Source organism: Chlorocebus sabaeus, chromosome X (genome assembly GCF_047675955.1).
Source record: "Chlorocebus sabaeus isolate Y175 chromosome X, mChlSab1.0.hap1, whole genome shotgun sequence".
Lineage (NCBI taxonomy): Eukaryota > Metazoa > Chordata > Mammalia > Primates > Cercopithecidae > Chlorocebus > Chlorocebus sabaeus.
The window spans coordinates 72,749,498-72,769,705 of NC_132933.1; the positions used below are offsets into that span (position 1 = coordinate 72,749,498).

Genomic DNA, 20,208 nt, shown 5'->3' on the forward strand with positions numbered 1-20,208 from the left:
CAAACCATATCTTTCTACCTTTTGCCCCTCCCAAATCTCATGTCCTTCTCACACTGTAAAACATAATAATCACTTCTCAACAGTCCCCAAAGTCTTAATCTATTTCAACATTAACTCAACAGGCCACACTCCACCTGTGAGTGTGTAAAATAAAAAACAAGTTAGTGACTTCCAAAACACAATGAGGGTACAGGCATTGGCTAAATACTCCTGATCTGAAAGGGAGAAATTGGCCAAAACAAAGGGGCTACAGACTCCATGCAAGTCCATAACCCATTGGGACGGTCATTAAATCTTAAAGCTCCAAAATAATCTTTGACTCCATGTCTTATATCCAGGCCACACTGATACAAGAGGTGGGCTCCCAAGGCCTTGGGCAGCTCTGCAACTATGTCTCTGCAGGGCTTATCTCCTATGGCTGCACTCAACAGCTGGTGTTGAATGCCTGTGGCTTTTCCACGTACACAGTGCAAGCCATTGGTGGATCTACTATTCAAGGATCTACTATTCACAGCTCCACTAGGAAGTGTCCCAGTGGGGACTTTGTGTGGAGGCTCCAACCCCACGTTTTCCCTCCTTACTACTCTAGTAGAGGTTATCCCTGAGGACTCTGCCCCTACAGCAGACTTCTGCCTGGGCATCCAGATGTTTCCATACATCTTCTGGAATCTAACTGGAGGCTTCCAAGACTCAACTCTTGCTGTCTGCACACCCGCAGGCTTAGCACCACATAGAAGCTGCCAAGGCTTATGGCTTGTACCCTCTGGAGCAGCAGCCTGAGACATATCTGGGGCCCTTTTAGCCATGGCTAGAGCTGGAGTGTCTGGGACACAGGGAGTAATGTCCCAAAGTTGCATAGGGCAGCAGCACCCTGGGCACGGCCAATAAAACCATTCTTCCCTCCTTTGCCTCTGGGAATATGATGGGAGGGGCTGCCACGAAGATCTCTGAAATGGCTTGGAGGCATTTCCCGCATTGTCTTGGCTATTAACATTTGGCTCCTCTTATGAAAATTTCTGTAGTTTTCTTGAATTCCTCCCAAGAAAATGAATTTTATGTTTCTGCCATATGGTCAGGCAGCACATATTCCAAAACTGTATGCTCTGCTTTCCTTTTAAATATAAGTTCCAGTTTCAGATCATCTTTTTGCTCATGCATATGTACGTACACTGTTAGAAGCAGCGAGGTTAAATCTTGAATGTTTCGCTGTTTAGAAATGTCTTCCGCTAGATACCCTAAATCATCATTCTCAAGTTTAAAGTTCCACAGATCCCTAGAGCAGGGGCACAAAGATAGCAGTCCATTTGCTAAAGCATAGCAAGAGTGACCTTCAGTTCCCAATAAATGCCTCATCTTCATCTGAGACCTCATCAGCCTGCCCATCTCTGTCCATATCACTATCAGCATTTTGGTTAAAACCATTCAATAAGTCGCTAGGAATTTCAAAATGTTCCCTCATCTTTCTGTCTTTCTGAGTCCTCCAAACTGTTCCAACCTCTTCCCATGACCCAGTTCCATATTTAGTTCCACATTTTCAGGTATCTTTATAGCAGTGTCCCATTCCTAGGGACCAATTTTGTATATTCATCTATTCTCATACTGCTATAAAGAAATACCTGAAACTATGTAATTTATATTTTAAAAAGAGGTTTAGTTGACTGATGGTTCTGCCGTCTGTACAGCCTTCTCATTCTGGGGAGGCCTGAAGAAACTTGTAATCATGGCAAAAAGTGAAGGGGAAGCAGCACATCTTACATCGCTAGAGCAGGAGGAAGAGAGATAAGGGGTAGGTGCTGTACACTTTTAAACAACCAGATCTCATGAGAACTCACTATCACAAGAACAGCAAGGAGGAAGTCTTCCCCAGTGATTCAGTTACCTCCCACCAGGCCCTTGTACAAAAATTGGGGATTACAATTCAACATGAAACTTGGGTGGGGATACACATCCAAACAAGCTTCATTGCTGTTTTTTTTTTTTTCTTCCTGTGCTTTAAAGATGTTACTCCAGTGTCTTCTGCTTTCATCATTCCTGAGAAGAAAAATGCTGTCATTGTCATCTTTGTTCCTCTGTATGTATTGTGTGTTTTTTTTCTCTTGGCGAGTTTGAGATTTTCTCTGTATCACTTTTTTTGTTTGTTTTTTTGTTTGTTTGTTTGTTTGTTTTTAGCAATTAGATCAGGATATATTTCAATGTAGTTAGTTTTCTTCATGTTTCTTATATTTGGGTGTCATTGAACTTCTTGCATGGATCTATGAATTTATAATTTTCATCAGCTATAGAAAATTTTTAGCCATTGTGTCTTCAAATATTGTTCTGCCTCTCCTCTCTTGAATACTGTAACTACACATATATTTGGTCTTTTGAAGTTGTCCCAGAGGTAGCTGATCTTTCTTTTCACTCTTTCAAATTATTTATTCCTGTATGAGTTTCATTTTGAATTTTTCGTATTACTCTGTCTTCAAGTACACTAACATTTTGTTATGAGATTTGTAATTTTGTAATTTGCTGCTAATCCCAGCCAGTGAATTTTAAATCTGAAGCATTGTAGATTTCATCTTCAGAAGTTTGACCTGGGTCTTTTTATATATTTCATGTCTCTACTTAGCTTACTTAATATATGTAATACAGTTATAGAAACTGTTTTAACATCCCTGTATGCTAATTCTAACACTTGTTTCAATTTTGTATTACTTTTGATTGGTTGATTTCTTCTTAGGGCATGTATTTTCTTATTTTCATGACTGCTAATTTTTGGTTAGATGTCAAATGTGAATTTTACCTTTTTGGATGCTGTATATTTTTGAATTTCTATAGATATTCTTAAGTTTTATTCTGGGCCATAATTAAATTACTTGGAATGATTTTTATTATTCTAGGTATTTATTGTAAGATTTGTTAGGGAACCAGAGTGACATTTAATCTGTAGTCTAGATTCAAGTCTCATTATTCCCTACAACTGAGGCAAGCTCAATAAGTCAATAAGTCAAGCTCAGTCGTGAGTAAGTACCTTATTGACTGTGAATTGTGAAGTTTTCCAATCTGGTGGTAACAGGAACTAATTCTGGCCATCTATGAACACTGTTTTATTTAATCTTTTTTTCTCTAGTAATTTCCTTATATGCATACACTGATGAGTACTCTACTGAATATTCAGAGGGTATCTTCTGCAGTTCCCCAAAGTTCTTTCTCTGCAGCTCTCTCCTCTCTGGTATTTTGTTTTGCAGACTCCACCAATTTGTTCTCCTTGGATGCTCAGCTTTCTTTCCTCAACACAGAGATTATGTTCTACCAGAGTTTCGTTTCCCTATTTTGTGGCCTGGAAACCGTCTCTTGACAGTAACCTGGACAATCATAGGGCTCATCTCATTTCTTTGCCATCTTTCAGGGATCACTGTCATTTTTTGCCTGAAATCCAGTGTCTTAAAAATTTGCACTTCATATATTTTATTTGACTTTCTTGGTTGTTTCAGGCAGGAGAGTGAATCCGATCTCCCTTACTCCATTTTGACCAGATATGGAAGATGAGGAAACTGAATGTGATCTGATATTCAAGATAGCTGCTTTGCAATATTTCCCTCCATGGTTATACAGGATTTTGACTTCAGCATGTGTGTGGTCTTGAAGGCCACTTAGGATGAGACTGATTGCAGGAGACTAAGGATATTGGCTATGATACCTTCTATATTTATAAGGTAGAGTATGGCTTACAAAATGCCATATTATTATTATTATTATTATTATTATTATTATTATTTTACCAACATTTATTCCTTCTTTTTATAGTAACCACATACTGATTTTTTCTGGTAAAGATGCCCTTTTCACTCTCTGTCTGTGTGGGTCTGGCAGGGATGACATCACTCTGAAACAAGCAGAGTTGTCACGTGACCCAGATCTGACCAACCAGAATCTCTGCCACCTAAATCATAGATATTTAGTTTAGGGATGGGCAAATTGGTCTAGGAATTAACTCCATAATTTTTGCTAGATCTGTCAGAAAGAATCCATTTCATTCTACTGGATTTGTAGTTAGTTAGATATAGGAATAGAGCTACTGAAGGCAACCTGCATGCCCAGTCATACATACACAGAAAGAAAAATAGAGACCAACTCTTTTTGACATTTTTGAGACCCTGGATTTTCCTAGAGTTTTCAATTATGAATGAATTCCCTTTATTTCTAAAACCAATTTGAGTTAGGTTTCTACCAATTGCACATGGAAAATTCTGACTCACACATAAGTGATTATTGTCAGAGATAAGGGAGATAAGTAAGGAGATAAATAATTTCACCAATGCTTGAAATACAAAGTAGAAAGTATTCACTCCTACATGATTTCAGGGAAAAGAGAAATTGTGATAAAAATATAGAAGTACAGGCCGGGCGCGGTGGCTCAAGCCTGTAATCCCAGCACTTTGGGAGGTCGAGACGGGCAGATCACGAGGTCAGGAGATCGAGACCATCCTGGCGAACACGGTGAAACCCCGTCTGTACTAAAAAATACAAAAAAAAAAAAAAAAAAAAAAAAACTAGCCGGGCGAGGTGGCGGGCGCCTGTAGTCCCAGCTACTCGGGAGGCTGAGGCAGGAGAATGGTGTGAACCCGGGAGGCGGAGCTTGCAGTGAGCTGAGATCCGGCCACTGTACTCCAGCCCAGGCGACAGAGCGAGACTCCGTCTCAAAAAAAAAAAAAAAAAAAAAAAAAATATATATATATATATATATGTACGATTTCTTGTGTAGCTATGCTAAATATTGTATATACATGATCTCATTTAATCCCCAGGTAAGCCTAAGTCAGTAAATATTTATTTAATTGATAAAGAAACATAGCCTTGGAGAGATTAGATAATTTTCCTAAAATCATGCAGCTAGAAAATGGCAGAAGCAAAGGAGTAATCTCTCTTTCTTGCTTCAATGTTTTAAAACTTCATGATTCTTCGGTGTGGCATTGAGGAATCTGAGAGGGCTTTGTGAAGAAAATGGACCTTGGAAGATGAGTGTTGGAGGAAAGGAAGGGTATTCCAGGTAGCAAGAAGGGCAAGAACAAAGGGACAATGTTAAATGTCTGAATTTGATTATTGTACCATTATCATGTAAAAATCTGTGCTTGTTGTTTGGAAATACACACTGAAATATTTAGAAGTGAAGAGTCATAATTTTTGCAATTTACTCTTAAATGATTCAGTAGGAAAAACAAAAGAGCAATAATTATTTTTTAAGAGAAAGATTTTGTATAATTTGAAAGTAAAAAGGCATCAGTTTTCTGTATTTGACTGAAGCCACTGGCTGTAGCAAAAAAAAAAGCCACATTTTCTTGCCCCAGGCCTTACAGCTGGAAATTGACAGAGCTGGAACGGAAACCTATAGTTCCTGCCTCTTATTCTATTGTTTAAAAGTGGGTGTGCTGACATCTAAGTTTAAGAAATTTATTTTCATTTGTGACCTATAGAAAATGAATCCTAAAATTGGGGTGAAAATATTGTTGGTATATTTCTCTTTAAACTCAATTTTTGTTGACAAAATAATTCAGATGAAGACTTTGCTAAATGCCTCAAGCAAATGAAACAACTATAATTTCCTCTTTAAGCTAATTCACAGTGCGTCTTGCTACTCTTTACTATACATGAGATGCCAGATGTTGCCAGACAGGGACTGTCAAAACATGGTGTGTCTGCTTTAGGGAACTGAGTGAATCACAATTTACTTGTTTCGTCTTTATTTTTTTCTCTTAAGAAACGTTGCATTCACCCTCATATAAATAATACACACAGATTGTTGTTTGAACAATGTCCAGTAAGGGAGCATTGAGAATCTCAGGCATACATAGACAGAGTATATATTTAATTTGGGAATATCTTCCAAATAAAATATTATTTGAAAACCTAATTGGACACATTACAAATGTATATCACTGTGATTCTTTGTAGAGAACCTTGGGAATCAGAAAAAGCTACAAATTTACAAAATGTTTTTTACAACAAACACAAAGCATGAAATATGCCAGCCACTGTTAAGACACACACTGTTTAGTTCATAATTCCATAATAATGTGGCATTCATTAAGGGTTTGCTTTTGATTTAAATCAGAACTCTATATTATCTCCCTTTGATCATAATAATGCATAGTTCTCAGACACACAAATTAAATACTTTCTCATCAGGTTATTTTAAAAATATGAGAGATGGGGAAGGAGAAAACAAAACAACTTGGAAGAGTTCTCTCATTGTTCTTGGGTCTCCTTGGGTAGCCAATGACTGAATGCCACAGAAACTTCAAGGCAGCTGGTAACTATATTGAATGTTGGGGAGTTTGTCACACTTGTGTATGTTAAATTAATTCCCTTGGACAGTGAACAGCAAACAGATTAGGTGACCTAAATGGAACTGAAGAATGGGTTCCTGCAAATCAATTACTATCTCAGTGTTGGTTAATAGAAACACATCTTGCAGGTATGTGGGGACAGGCAGCAGGGTGGAGTGACAGCAACACATGGGAGCTGGAGGGACAACTCTTACCTCCTAGAGTGACTGATCTCTGCTCCCCTACATGAAAGCCAAACAAGAGGCAAACAGGAGCTGAAAGAATCAGTAAATCACAGAGCTGGATTATGCAGCACTGATAAGGATGCTTCCAAAAGTTTGATTCATGTTCGTTGGTTGATTAAAAGTGAGACATAGCAAAGTCGTACAGTCACGAAATCTGTCTAGCAGAGACCAGTGAAGGACAATGTCTGCCTGCCTTAATTCCACTGATGTGGGGGAAAGTGGGAGAAAGAAAATGATCATATTCTCTCTATTTCCCTCCTTCTTGATAACTGATGATCTGAAACTTTTCTGTCTTTGGCTCTTTCCTATATGAATTACTTATCACCACTCCTTGACCTCACCTTCAAGAAAACAAAAAATTAAGGAAAAAATAGTACTGTGACCCCTATTACTTTGCAATATGATTCTATGTGCCATAAAGGAAAACCATGTAACAAGGCCCAGATGCTATTAACAGGACAATTGAAACCCAAGGCTTGCCCTGACTTTCTTTCCTAATCTGGTGTTTTGAGAGTAAAAAGAACAAATGAAAGAAAATGAAAAAAACGGTGAAAGAGAATTTAAAAAGCAGGGAAAAAAAAAAGCAGACAATGGAAAACCTTTACTTTTTAGTCATTTTCTGCTACTCAGTTTTATCAATTGAAAATTATGGGCCATTTCTGTCCTGGACAGGCTTTCTGTTTCCACATTGGTGAAAGATACTTTTGTATGCATAGTGTGCATGCTATGTATCAAGTACTTGAAATTGATCAAGAAATGGATAACGATGAATTAAATCATATTTGTGGTTGCACATTATGCTGAACATAAAAAAATTACTGGCAAGTCTAAGTCACTTACATTTTTTTCTTAAAATAGAAAAGACAAGGTGATTGTATTGAGGAAAGAAAAGGGAAGGCCATTAGCAGAGGATGAAAAAGTACGTAAGAGGTAAAGGCTGCAAGCAAAAGAACTAGACAATTATGAGAGTTCAGATCTAGGTCCCTTAGAGTTAATTTAGTTGAATGGAAAAATCATGAGCCAGAATATCTAGACCTAGTCTGTGCTTTTGCTCACTGAAGATGTGATCTTGGATAAGTCATTAAACTTTTGACAAAGGGCCTCAGTTTCATCATACATGAAGTAGAGAGTATAAGCTATTTGTTTACCTCAATTATGGAGTACCAAAAATATTTATGAAGTCCTTATTAAAAAGTTAAAGCTATATAAATGTTAATGGTATGGTTATGATTATGATTATTTCTTACCACACTGATAAAGCTCCTACTGAGCGAGTGAGAAGCTAGGTCTTATCCTGCACTGGAGCCAACAGAAGCTAGAATAAAACAGCTAGTGTTGCTTAAATACTTGTCAGGTGTCAAGAACTGCAGTAAATCCTTTGTGTGCATCAAATCATTTAATCATTACAGCTCTCTAAACTAGAAATATTGTTAGCCCCATTTTATAGATAGGGAAACAGAATCAGTGATTTGCCCAAAGTCATGTGGCTAGGAAGTGGCAACGCTGTGATGTGAATCTAGGCCTATGTCAGTTACCCTAAACTTGCTGCTTCCAAATTGAGATGGAGAACCCAGGTTAGATCAGGTTTCCTGAATGGAGTGCACTATATCAGAGCTGCCCTAAGGAAAGTGGTTCACATTTGGGGATTCCTTTCTTCAAATAATGCCTGTTAGTATTAATGTGATAAACTCATTCATGCTGAGATGCTATTCCTTCCAAGAGTCTAAAGAGGGTAATGCTTAACCTGTATAATGAAGTAATAGCAGTAGTACTAAAGACCTTGGAAAGAGAAGGAAGGAAGAGAAGGAAACTGAAGGAACTGGAAGGATTTTGTGGCAGGGCCTTTTTCAAATCACGCTTTATAGACAGTTGCCTCCTATGTCTACATTTATGCATGTTCTTAGCTCTTCAGAACACTAACATTAGTATTTTCTTAGTTTTCTAGGGTACAACATATTCATCTGGATTAGAATTATGCTCTGACTGTACTGTGTACCCACAGAGGAATGTTAAACTCTCCTGAGCTTTGGCCTGTTTGCAAAACAAAAAGTAATTATTACCTTAAGGAGTTGTTTTGAGGATTAGATGACACAGTGTATGCCAAAGTGCCTGTTTCATGCTGTTGTTCCTTTCATAACAATAACAATAATAGCTAACAATTTTACAGTATTTACTATGTATCAAACATTGTTATAAGCACTTAATTCCCATCAACTTACGTAATCACAATGACCCTGTGAAGTAGATACTATTATTATTCCCACATTATAGATGAGGAAACTGAAGCACACAGGAATTGACGTGCCTGAGGTCACACAGCTGTGGTTTCAAATAAGTAGCTTGGTCTCTAATTGTTGCCTTCCTCTACAAATTTTCGGAAAACAAATCCATAAAAGAAAGGAAGTGAAAGTTTTGAGTGATGAAAACACAGTTGGATTCTGTGTTACTTCTGAAGCTGAAGATTTTTGAAAGCACAATGGGTAAGCCCAGGATTATCTTTTTTAAAAAATGAACAACAGCAACATTAACGTAGCTAACATTTATAAAGCCTTTCGTACGTACTAGGTCCTATAGTACCTCTCAGTAACCCTGACCTATAAAAATTCAATAGGTATTAATATTTGGTATCATGATTATAAAGGTCACAATCTAGTAGGATAAATATAACATGTATTAATTAGAATACAAACTAAAAAGTGCAAAGTGATAAGAAACATTAAGAGAAAGTGATATTGGAGTTCAGAAGCAAGAGAGTCACTTTAAAGGTGAGAACTTACATGCTGCAGACAACTAAAGAAGGTTTAAAAGGGAACGCAGTTTACAAGAAGGAACTTGAAGACAAGGTAAGGTTTGCAAGATGCAGAACAGGAAGGGGAGTTGAATTCTGAATAGAAGACACAGAGTCAGTGAAATGAACAGAATGTTTTGGGAACAAATAAATCATTTTGTTTGTGAAGGGGGCTATAGGAGATAAAGTCAGCAAATTAGGATGAGGTTTGAAGGGTGGGAGATTTGAAAGTAAGGCTAATGACTCTGAACCTCATTATGTGGAAAACAGGGAGTTATTGGATACTTTTTAAAATGCTCTTGTCAATAAAGAGTTCAACTTCAGTAAAATTAATGCAACAAATGTGGAATGGATTCGATTAGAGGAGAAGGTAATAAAGGTAGGGAATTGGTTGGGCATGATGGCTCACACCTGTAATCCCAGCACTTTGGGAGGCTGAGACGAGCAGGTCACTAAGTCAGGAGTTCGAGACCAGCCTGGCCAACATGGTGACACCCCATCTCTGCTAAAAATACAAAAATTAGCTGGGCATGGTGGCGGGTGCCTGTAATCCCAGCTACTTGGGAGGCAGAGGCAGGAAAATTGCTTGAACCTGGGAGACGGAGGTTGCAGTGAGCTGAGATGGTGCCACTGCACTTCAGCCTGGGCGACAGAGCAAGACTCTATCTCAAAAAAAAAAAAAAAAAAAAAAAAAAAAAAAAAAAAAGTCAGGGAATCTAGTTAGGTGGTTATTGCTGTGATCAGTTGACACTGATATACAGAAAAAGAGAGCCTTTGTTTCTGTGCCAAGGGATTGATTCAAATATTTCTTCAAATGCATTTACTAATTCTTACTGTGTGCCAAGCACTTGTTGAGTTGAGCAGAATCCCTCTCCTAGAGGGGCTTAGTAGATTATAATTTAGAATTGTAACTTTAAAACTCCTCTGAAGCTCATTCTGTGAAAAAGAAGCCTTAATAAACAGCATAAGATTGCATTTTTTCAGGAAGCAATATGAACTATGCAGTCAAAGAGATAAATAATTACTTCATAGAGACAGACAATGTTCAAACATGCAAATACTCATAAATACCCTGCTGCAACCTGTACTTAAATCCTGTAGCCAGTAGATGGCGATTATAAGCTTTCATTTAGACAACAAGTACGTTTCATCTCTTAGGATAGAGAAAGGAAGAGAAAGAGGAATGAAAAAGAATGGGAAATAAGGGGAGAGGGAGAGGATAAGTAAAGGTATGAAATGAAAGATTGTGGAGAAAGAGTGGGAGATGGCAGGGTGATAGAAGCTATGCTTGCTGTTCAGAAGTCTCCCTATTACATGCTTAGTTCAGCTCCGTGTTTTCTGCAGTTAAATATGCAGTTAGCCTTGCTTGTGAGGAAGAAATTTGTATTGTCTTCCAGGCAGATACCTGTGTAGAGAGTATTCCTGTTCCATAGTCCCTCCAACTGAGTTTAATAAAGAGAAGGCATAGCTGTGTTTTAAATATGCTATACAGGCATTTTGACCCTTTGTAGCAAAAAGTGTGGCTTGAAATATCTCCTAATTATTTTGCTCCCCAAGTGTCTCTTTCTAGTTCAGCTGAAAATCCTACCAGAGGAAGAGCAAAGTTGGAATGAAAAGTTTCCAATAAATTACTACAGGCATTTACTAAAGGCAGAAAAAAAAAAAAAAGAAAAGAAAAGAAAGAAATTCTGGTCAAGCTGACCTTTTGACAACCAGGTAGGGACCATCTCCAAAGGGAGAATAGGGGAAGAAGAAGAAAATAGAAGACCATCCTGCTTCTTTCTTAGGGAATGTGAATTCATTCTACTTCATTATAGTACAGTCAGAATATCTTGAGTTGAGTTGCCATTGGATCCATACTCCTGAGAAGGGATGGAAAGATAAGGGGTTCAGAGGTTTAGGGAAATTTGTCAAGATATCCTAAGTATTTTCAACTGGAAATTTCTGTAGGTCAGAAGTTCAACATGGGTTTCACCAGGCTAAAATCAAGGTCTTTGCCCCCTTCTGGACACTGTAGGGGAAATTCTATTTTGTTGCCTTCTCCAGCTTCCAGAAGACACCTGTACTTCTTGGCTCATGGCTCCCTTTTGTCATATTCAGAGCCATCAATATTGCACATCTCTGACCATTCTTCTTTGGTCGCGTGTAATCACAGCCCACAGAGTTCTCCCACTTTTAAGAATGCAATATTTTATTGGACTCACTCAGATAATCCAGGCCAATCTCATTGTTTCAGTCTACCTTATGATACTATAACAGAACACCTGAAACTGGGTAATTTATAAAAAAGCATATATTTATTTCTTACAATTCTGGGGGCTGGGAATTTCAAGGTTGAGGGGCCTCATCTGGTCAGGGCCTGCTTATTCCATTATCCCATGGTGGAAGGCAGAGGACAAGAGAGCAGGAAAAAGAGAAAGATTAATGGAGGGAGGGAGGGGTATATGTAGAGATAGAAAATGCTAACACAAGGCAGGTTGAATTCATTTGCATACCAAACCAATACCTCTGATAATGACATTAATCCTCATGGATGGATTAATTACCATTTAAAGATCCCATATTTAAACACTGTTGCACTGAGAATTAAGCTTCCAACACATGGACTTTGGGGAACACATTAAAACCATAACACTTATCTCAAGGTTTGCAACATTAATCATATCTGTAACAAAGCCCTTTTGCCATGTAAAGTAACATATTCACATGTTCTAGAGACTGACAGAGGGAGAGAGAAGGATGGAGGGAGGCGAGAGAGAGAGAGAGAGAGAAAGAGAGAGAGAGAGAATGAATGAATAACAAGTTCACATAATAGATGACCAAATCTTATAGTCTCATATTATTATTCAACAGAACTTCTTGGAAGTACGTATAGTAGGTCAGTCAGACAATCAGATGGGCACTTTGAATGGCTCTAATTAGAAGGCCATTGTTTTTGGTGGTGTAAATTTGGCAGTGATAGATGAAGGTTAAGGGTAAATTTTAAAAAAATAAAAAGGTACGGTAGTCCTGCCTAATACTGCACTAGATGGGATGATTATATTTATTCATCAGTTGCTAACTGTCTGGTATTACTCTAAGCATTTTACATGAAAACCTCATTTAGTCCTTCAAACAAACTTAAACCCATTTACAGATGAGGAAAATGAGATAGAAGTTATTTGACCAAGACCACACACTTATAAATGGTAGAATCAAGAACCCATCTGACTGACTCTGGAGCTCAAGTTCTTAACCACTATATTCTACTGCTTCTAAGATATTTGATCTTTAATAAAGTACTAAAGAAAATTATACAACTGTTTCTAAAAACCAAATAAACATATATAGCCCATATATGTATATATAAACATATGTAGCCCATCAGGTGTCCTGATTGTTAAGGGACCATATTTCTTGTGTTGACTTTGAACAGAGAGATGATTTTAAAGTATATCATTTTTACTCCTTTTCAAAGTTGGATAATTTGAAATAACCTTAAAGACTCCTTTATATTCACTGGTATTTGTCTTAATTGCTATGTTAGCAGCCATGCCCTACCAGGGATTATGAGAGGTAGCAAAAAAACAATTTTCTCCAGTACAATAGTTTTCTGCCAATTTCATTTGAATGAGTTTCTCTGCATCTCTTCTAGGACAAAGCTTAAAGGAAAATGATGTGTTTGCAAGCCAAAGATAAGTGTAAAGTGCCTGATATAGGCATAACTCAGAGACATAGTATGTTGGCTTCCAGACCACTACTATAAAATGAATATCACAGTAAAGTGAGTCACAAAATATTTTTTGGTTTCCCAGAGCATATAAAAATTACGTTTATGGCAGGGCGTGGTGGCTTCCAGCACTTTGGGAGGCCGAGGTGGGCGGATCATGAGGTCAGGAAATTGAGACCATCCTGGCTAACATGGTGAAACCCCATCTCCACTAAAAATACAAAAAAAAAAAAAAAAAAAAGCCGGGCATGGAGGTGGGTGCCTGTAGTCCCAACTACTCGGGAGGCTGAGGCAGGAGAATGGTGTGAACCTGGGAGGAGGAGCTTGCAGTAAGCCAAGATCACACCACTGCACTCCAGCCTGGGCAACAGAGCGAGACTCTGTCATCCCCCCCCGCCCAAAAAAATTATGTTTACAGGCCAGGTGCGGTAGCTCACGCCTGTAATCCCAGCACTTTGGGAGGCTGAGGCAGGTGGATCAACTGAGGTCAGGAGTTCGAGATCAGCCTGACCAATATGGAGAAACCCCATCTCTACTAAAAATATAAAATTACCTGGGCGTGGTGTCGCATACCTGTAATCCCATCTACTCGGGAGACTGAGGCAGGAGAATCGCTTGAACCCGAGAGCTGGTGGTTGCACTGAGCTGGGATTATGCCATTGCATTCCAGCCTGGGCAACAAGAGTGAAACTCAGTCTCAAAAAAAAAAAAAAAAAATTAAAAAAAATTATTTTTATACTGTAGTTCATTGTGTGCAATAGCATTATGTCTAAAAAATGTACATATCTTAATTTATAATACTTTACTGCTAAAAAATTATGGCACTCCTCTGAGCTTTCCGCAAGTCATAATCTTTTTGCTGGTGGAGGGTCTTGCCTCTGTTGATGGCTGCTAACTGATTAGGGTGGTGATTGCTATGGTTGGGATGGCTGTGACAATTTCTTAAAATAGGACAATGATGAAGTTTGCCACATTGATTGACTCTTCCTTTTATGAAACATTTCTCTGTAGCATGGGATGCTGTTTGACAGTATTTTACCCACAATAAAACTTTTTAAATTGGAGTCAATACTCTCAAATCCTGCTGTTTTATTAATGAACTTCATGTAATATTCTAACTCATTTGTTATCATTTCAGCAGTGCTCACAGAATCTTACCCAGAAGTAAATTCCATTTCAAGAAACCACTTTCTTTGCTCATCCATAAATAAGCAACTCCTAATCTATTAAAATTTTATCATTAGATTGTAGCAATTCAGTCACATCTTCAGGCTCTCCTTCTAACTCTAGGGCATGAAATCAACATCAATCTCTCTTGTATATCTCTATCAGTGCTCTTGGGTGACTAAATGCATTGTCAGGGAGAAATAATACCTTGAATCTTTTTTTTCTTTTTTTTCTTTCTGAGTAGCAGGTCTCAACAGTGGACCTAAAATATTCACTAAACCGTGCTGAAATCAGATGTTCTATCATTCAGGCTTTGTTGTTCCATTTAGAGTGCAGAGGCAGAGAAGATAATTCTTAAGGGACCTGGGATTTTCTGAATGATAAATGAACATTGACTTTAAGTTAAAATCACGAGCTTCATTAATCCCTAATAAGAGTCACAATGTTCTTGGAAATTTTGAAGCTAGGTGTTGACTTCTCCTCTCTAGTTATGAAATTCCTAGATGTCATCTTCTTATAATAGGAAGCTGTATTGTCTACATTGAGTATCTGTTGTGTACTCTAGCCACCTTCATCAATTATATTAGCTAGACTTTCTGGATAACTTGCTGTAGTTTCTACATCAGTACTTGCATCACCTTGCATTTTTATGTTATGGAAACAGCGTCTTCCCTTAAACCTGTGAACCAACCTCTGCCACCTGTATGCTTTTCATCTGCAGCTTCCTTGCCTCTCTCAGCTGTTAACTGGGAAAAGTATGAATTAGAAAAGGAGAAGAGACTTTATTTCTTGTAAGGCATGTAGCCTAAAAGGTGACCATCCCACAGGCTGGGAAGCACAGCCTGCGGCCAAGATCAGAAACAAGCACTTCAAAGAAGGAGGGGTTGGAGTAGGAAGTTTATGCTAAAGAGGCAAGCTAAACATACATATTTGACAGGTGACAGGAGGAGCTGTGAATATTTATGAAGGTGTTCCTGACATTTCCATATTGAAGAAACATGCACATAACATATAAGTAATGTTCGCTTTGGGATGGAGAAAACATTTAAATTTATTACATTTAGGTACTATACATCAAAAAGTATTTTCAGGACATGAAGGCACATGAGTGTGCAACCTCTGAAAACTGGCCAGAGCCAGTCCATTGTCAGTGGTCTTCTTATCAAGATAAAGTTATTGCAGTCTCTTTTCCAGTGAAATCTGTAGTTATGGCTAGTAGAACAGGGTTTGGTTAGCATCTGTGAACTGGATGAGTTGTGATTGTTTTAATATTGCCTATCTCGAGGCTAGTGCTTGTTTAGTTGCTAGAGAAAAAGAAAACCCTTGTGGTAGTTAGAACATAGTTTATTCTTTACTTTTAGGGTATGTGACTTAACCATTGTCTGGCATGGGCTTAAGTCCTTTATAATTTGGTATCCTATTGCCAAAAAGAGTATGTTCTGTCAGTCTTATGATCTCTATTTTAACATAAATGCTGGTCAGTTGTGTCTAATCTGCAAAAGGGAGGAAGTATAAGGAAGCATGTCTGACCTCCTGTCCCATCATAACTGGGAACTGATTTTTAAGTTTTTTCTGGGGTCCTTTGGCCACAGTGGAGTCCGTTCAGTCAGTGGGGGGCTTAGAATTTTATTTTTAGTTTACACAGCCTACATATCATTGAAGAGATTCAGGGCCTTGCTCTGAAGTAGGCTTATGTTGGGAATTGTTTGATCTTCTATGCAGACTACTGAAACCATCTCCATATCAGCAACAAGGCTGTATTTTTCTTATCATTCATGTGTTCACTGAAGTAGGACTTCAGTTACTTTTCTTTTCATTCACATCTTAGCTGTTTGCCACAAGAGGCCTAGCTTTTGATCTGTCTTAGCTTTCAACATGTCTTCCTCACTAAGCTTAGTCATGTCTAACTTTTGATTTAAAGTAAGAAAAGTACAACTCTTCCTTTCACTTGAACACTTACAGTCTATTGTAGGATTATTTATTGGCCTAACTTCAATATTGTTGCATCTCAAGGAATAGAGAGGCTTGAAGAGAGGAAGACAGATAAGGGAATAGCCTGTCAGTGCAGCAGTCAGAGCACACAAAGCATTTATCAATTAAGTTTGCATTATTATTATTATTATTATTATTATTATTATTATTATTATTTTGAGATGGAGTCTCACTATGTCACCCAGACTGGAATGCAGTGGTGCAATCTCAGCTCACTGCAACCTCCACTTTCTAGGTTCAAGCAATTCTCCTGCCTCGACTACAGACGCTGCCATGCCTGGCTAATTTTTTTTTTTGTATTTTAATAGAGATGGGGTTTCACCATGTTACCCAGGCTGGTCTCAAACTCATGAGCTCAGGCAATCTGCCCACCTCAGCCTCCCAACGTGCTAGGATTACAGGCATGAACTACCGTGCCTCGCCTGCCATCTTATGAGAGCGTGGTTCATGGTACTCCAAAACAATTATAATAGTAACATCAAGTATCATCAATCACAGATCATCATAACATATAATAATAATGAAAACATTTGAAATATTATGAGAATTACCAAAATGTGACACCGTAACACAAAGTGAACACATGCTGTTTGAAAAATGGTGCCAATAGACTTGTTTGATACAGGGTTGCCACAAAGCTTCAATCTAAAAAATGTAATCTTTGCATAGCACAATAAAGTGAAGTCAATAGAATGAGGTATGCTTCTACTTTCTAAGTATAACTCTTCTTTTCCTGGATATCATGGCCTGCCATTCTCAAAGTAAAAGGTGAATAGCATGAGGCCCTATTAAACCAGCCCTGGGTTCTCACAGGTATTGGTAATGGAGAAATAATACAGAAAATACATCTAGTCAAATATTTTTTCCATCAAGATATAATTATTTATTAAATAAAATATTGTTTAAATTACTTACATTACTAAATATTTATATCCCATTTATTACAAGTAACTACTGGTTAGTCATTTTTAGAAGACAATATGTGATTTCTCTGCTCATGCCCGCAGCACACCACAGCTTCCCTACAGAGAGGCCAGTCTGTCTCCTCTGTGAGCCCCTGACACCCTCTTCACCAGACAGGGCCCCTAGCTTGGGCCCATAGTGCAGCCACCCCACCCTGTTACAGTAGATAGCTTAGTCAGGTGTGAGCAGAGCAGGAGAGAGCTCCATGCTCCCCTCCCCTACCACACACACACACCAGGAATGTCAGGCAACCATCAGTGCTCAGGTGGTTGGTAACTGTCTCTCTAAAATAATAATTGGTCACAGCTGAAACCAGGGAAAGGCAGTTTTCCATATAAACAGAAAAAATCCTGAAACTGGTGATCAGCATCCCAATAAGATCTCAGGATTCAGGCAAGTGGCTCAGGCATGTACACTAAGAGCCAAAATGGTTCAATTTAACTGGTATGTGACCTCCCTCTAGGAATACTATACTGTTAAGGGGAGTTGATATGGTTTGGCTGTGTCACCACGCAAATCTCATCTTGAATTGTAGCTCCCAAAATTCCCATGTGCTCTGGGAGGGACCCTGTTGGAGATAATCTATTCCTGGAGTCCATTTCCACCATACTGTACTCCTGGTAGTGAATAAGTCTCATGAGATCTGATGGTTTTATAAGGGGTTTCCCCTTTTGCTTGGCTCCCATTCTTTCTTGCCTGCCACCATGTAAGGCATGCCTTTTACCCTCCGTCATGATTGTGAGGCCTCCCCTGCCACGTGGAACTGTGAGTCCGTTAAACCTCTTTTTCTTTATAAATTACCCAGACTTGGATATGTCTTTATCAGCAACATGAAAATGGACTAATATAGGAAGCATGCCTGAAGTGAACATGTGTACAACTCTAGTAAACATACTGTGCATGGGGCCCCTCCCAAGTGCGAGCAGGCCACTGCTCATGTGGACAGTGCATTGGGAGGGAAGAATCAGGGGAGAAGAGACACAAGAACCTGGAAACATGCCAACATATAAAACCTCAAGTCAAAAAGTCAAATTATTCACTCAATCTCTCAAGTCACCTGCTTAGCCCTCTCCAAGTGTATTTTACTCCCTTTCATTCCTGCTCTAAAGCTTTTTATTAAACTTTCATTTCTGCTGTAAAATTTGCCTTGGTTTCTCACTCTGCCTTATACCCTTGGTTAAATTCTTCTATGGAGGCCAGGATTGAGGTTGCTGCACATCCTTACAGATTTGCTGCCACTAACATATTTTGGTGCTATGAGACTCGAGTACTTTTTACCACTGACATACTTTGGTGCTGAGTGACTTGGATATGGATATGTTCCCTATTGGTAAGAGACCTCTACACCTCCCCTTCTTTGGCCAGAGGTATTCAACCCCTGTACACCTTTTTTTCTTCTCCTTTTCTCTCTCCTGCTTACTAACAAACCCCAAGAATGATTCCTCTCCACCGAAAGTGGCTCTCCTCACCCTGGTTTCTCTCTCAGCTCACCCTGAGGAGTGGCTGTGGGAGTGGGAAGGACATTGGGGTATGCACCAAGTAGAACTGAGGCACTAATGGCCCTCCTGGACAGGAGGCTCACAAGAGTGGTAGAGCTAGCACTCAAAACTGTGCAATGTCTGGAGTTTCTTCTGCTTTTTCAACTAAAAATGGTCTTTTTCTCAAAAGCCCACATTGCCTATTGCCCTGTTTTCTCTCTGTGTGTTCTGAATGGCCTTGCACACTCTCTGGACCAACCACCCCATGGTCAAGTCTGCCTCTTTGCATGCCATGTGACTTCTTAAACAAATACTGCCAGTAATTCATGCACCTGCAGTTCTTGCTGTATTCACACAGCATCAAAGACACAGACTGCCTTCCAGATATCCCCTGAGATTTATACTTGTTTTTACTCTAGCAGTTGAGATGACCTGCAACCCTTCCTCTGTCTGGTAGCACATTGCTGGGACAGACACTAATTGAAACTCAGGCTCTGCCAGCTCCTTATGACTTACCATATGCTTTTCATTCCTGTTATGCCAAGGGCCAAGTTTTCTCGTAGCTTTTGAAGTGGTTTGTCCACCAGCATATGGCCTCACTCTGGCCCTTTAAGATCCCATCCACTTGCTTTTTTTGAGTTAGCATCTTTTTGGGAGGAGGAGAAATTCTTCTTTTGCAGTTTGTATGTTCTTGCCTCAAACCCCAAGTACTCCAAAGGTTACTATTTTGTATGAAGGGGGCAAATAAACATCCTCTCAAATCCAAGTGCTGCTGTTTTTGCGAGCATATGAAGGCTTTCCACGAGTATTATTCTCACTTGCTCCCACTTCCTCTGTAGCCTCCATTTCTCTACTTCCACATCCTTCTTAACATGCATCAAGACCTTCAAGGTTATATGTGAAGGGCGTGCGGAGGGAACTTCAGCCCCCTTGTGGCAGTTTACTGAAAAACAAGCTTCTCCTCTACTTAAGGAACATGGGAATTGGGAATCTGAGAAAAGTGACAATTGTTTTGTTGTTAGAATGCACTGAATGAGAGTCACTATAAGTTCATGAAGACAAGGATATAGGCAAGCCCAAGGCCACAAGCACAAGACACCAATAGGACAGAGACGAAGGTTGGTCCCAGGCTGACAAATTACTATGAAAATAGAGATGAAAGCAAGATTGGGGTACAGAGTAAGACCAGTTCATAATGGAACCCCAAGGATGAATAGTTTGCCCACTGTTCACTCCAGTATATCAGGTTCTCAAGTAGGTAATTGTGATGAGTTGAGACCAAGGTTAAGTGTACACAATAAGACTGATTCATTCGAGAACCCTAAGGAAGAATGGGAAATGCCCTATTAAGGGTCAGAGGAAAGTAAGAGGGGATACCTTTTTCCTTTTGTTCCTTTTCTCTTCAGTTCTCTCTTCACAGATGGGTAATCTTGTCTCCATACCACAAACCATGCCCCTCAGATGCATCCCCCAAAACTGGGAAGTGTGATTTCTCCAAACCTTAAAAATACTAGTTTTCCTTTATAATACTATTTGGCCTATAAAATAAATGGAGGAAATA

General features: G+C 38.9%; 1 long non-coding RNA gene across 9 annotated transcripts in view; it reads left to right on the forward strand.

The window, feature by feature from the left end:
* LOC103232254 (uncharacterized) overlaps positions 1 to 20,208 on the forward strand; it is a 120,278-nt gene that overhangs the window by 91,116 nt on the left and 8,954 nt on the right. The window contains exon 5 of one of the 9 annotated variants that reach the window (XR_005237635.2): positions 3,474 to 3,695. The exons of the other annotated variants lie outside the window; for them this stretch is intronic. This is a non-coding gene — a long non-coding RNA (uncharacterized lncRNA). The remainder of the gene's footprint in view (positions 1 to 3,473; positions 3,696 to 20,208) is intronic. 9 annotated transcript variants of the gene reach the window in all.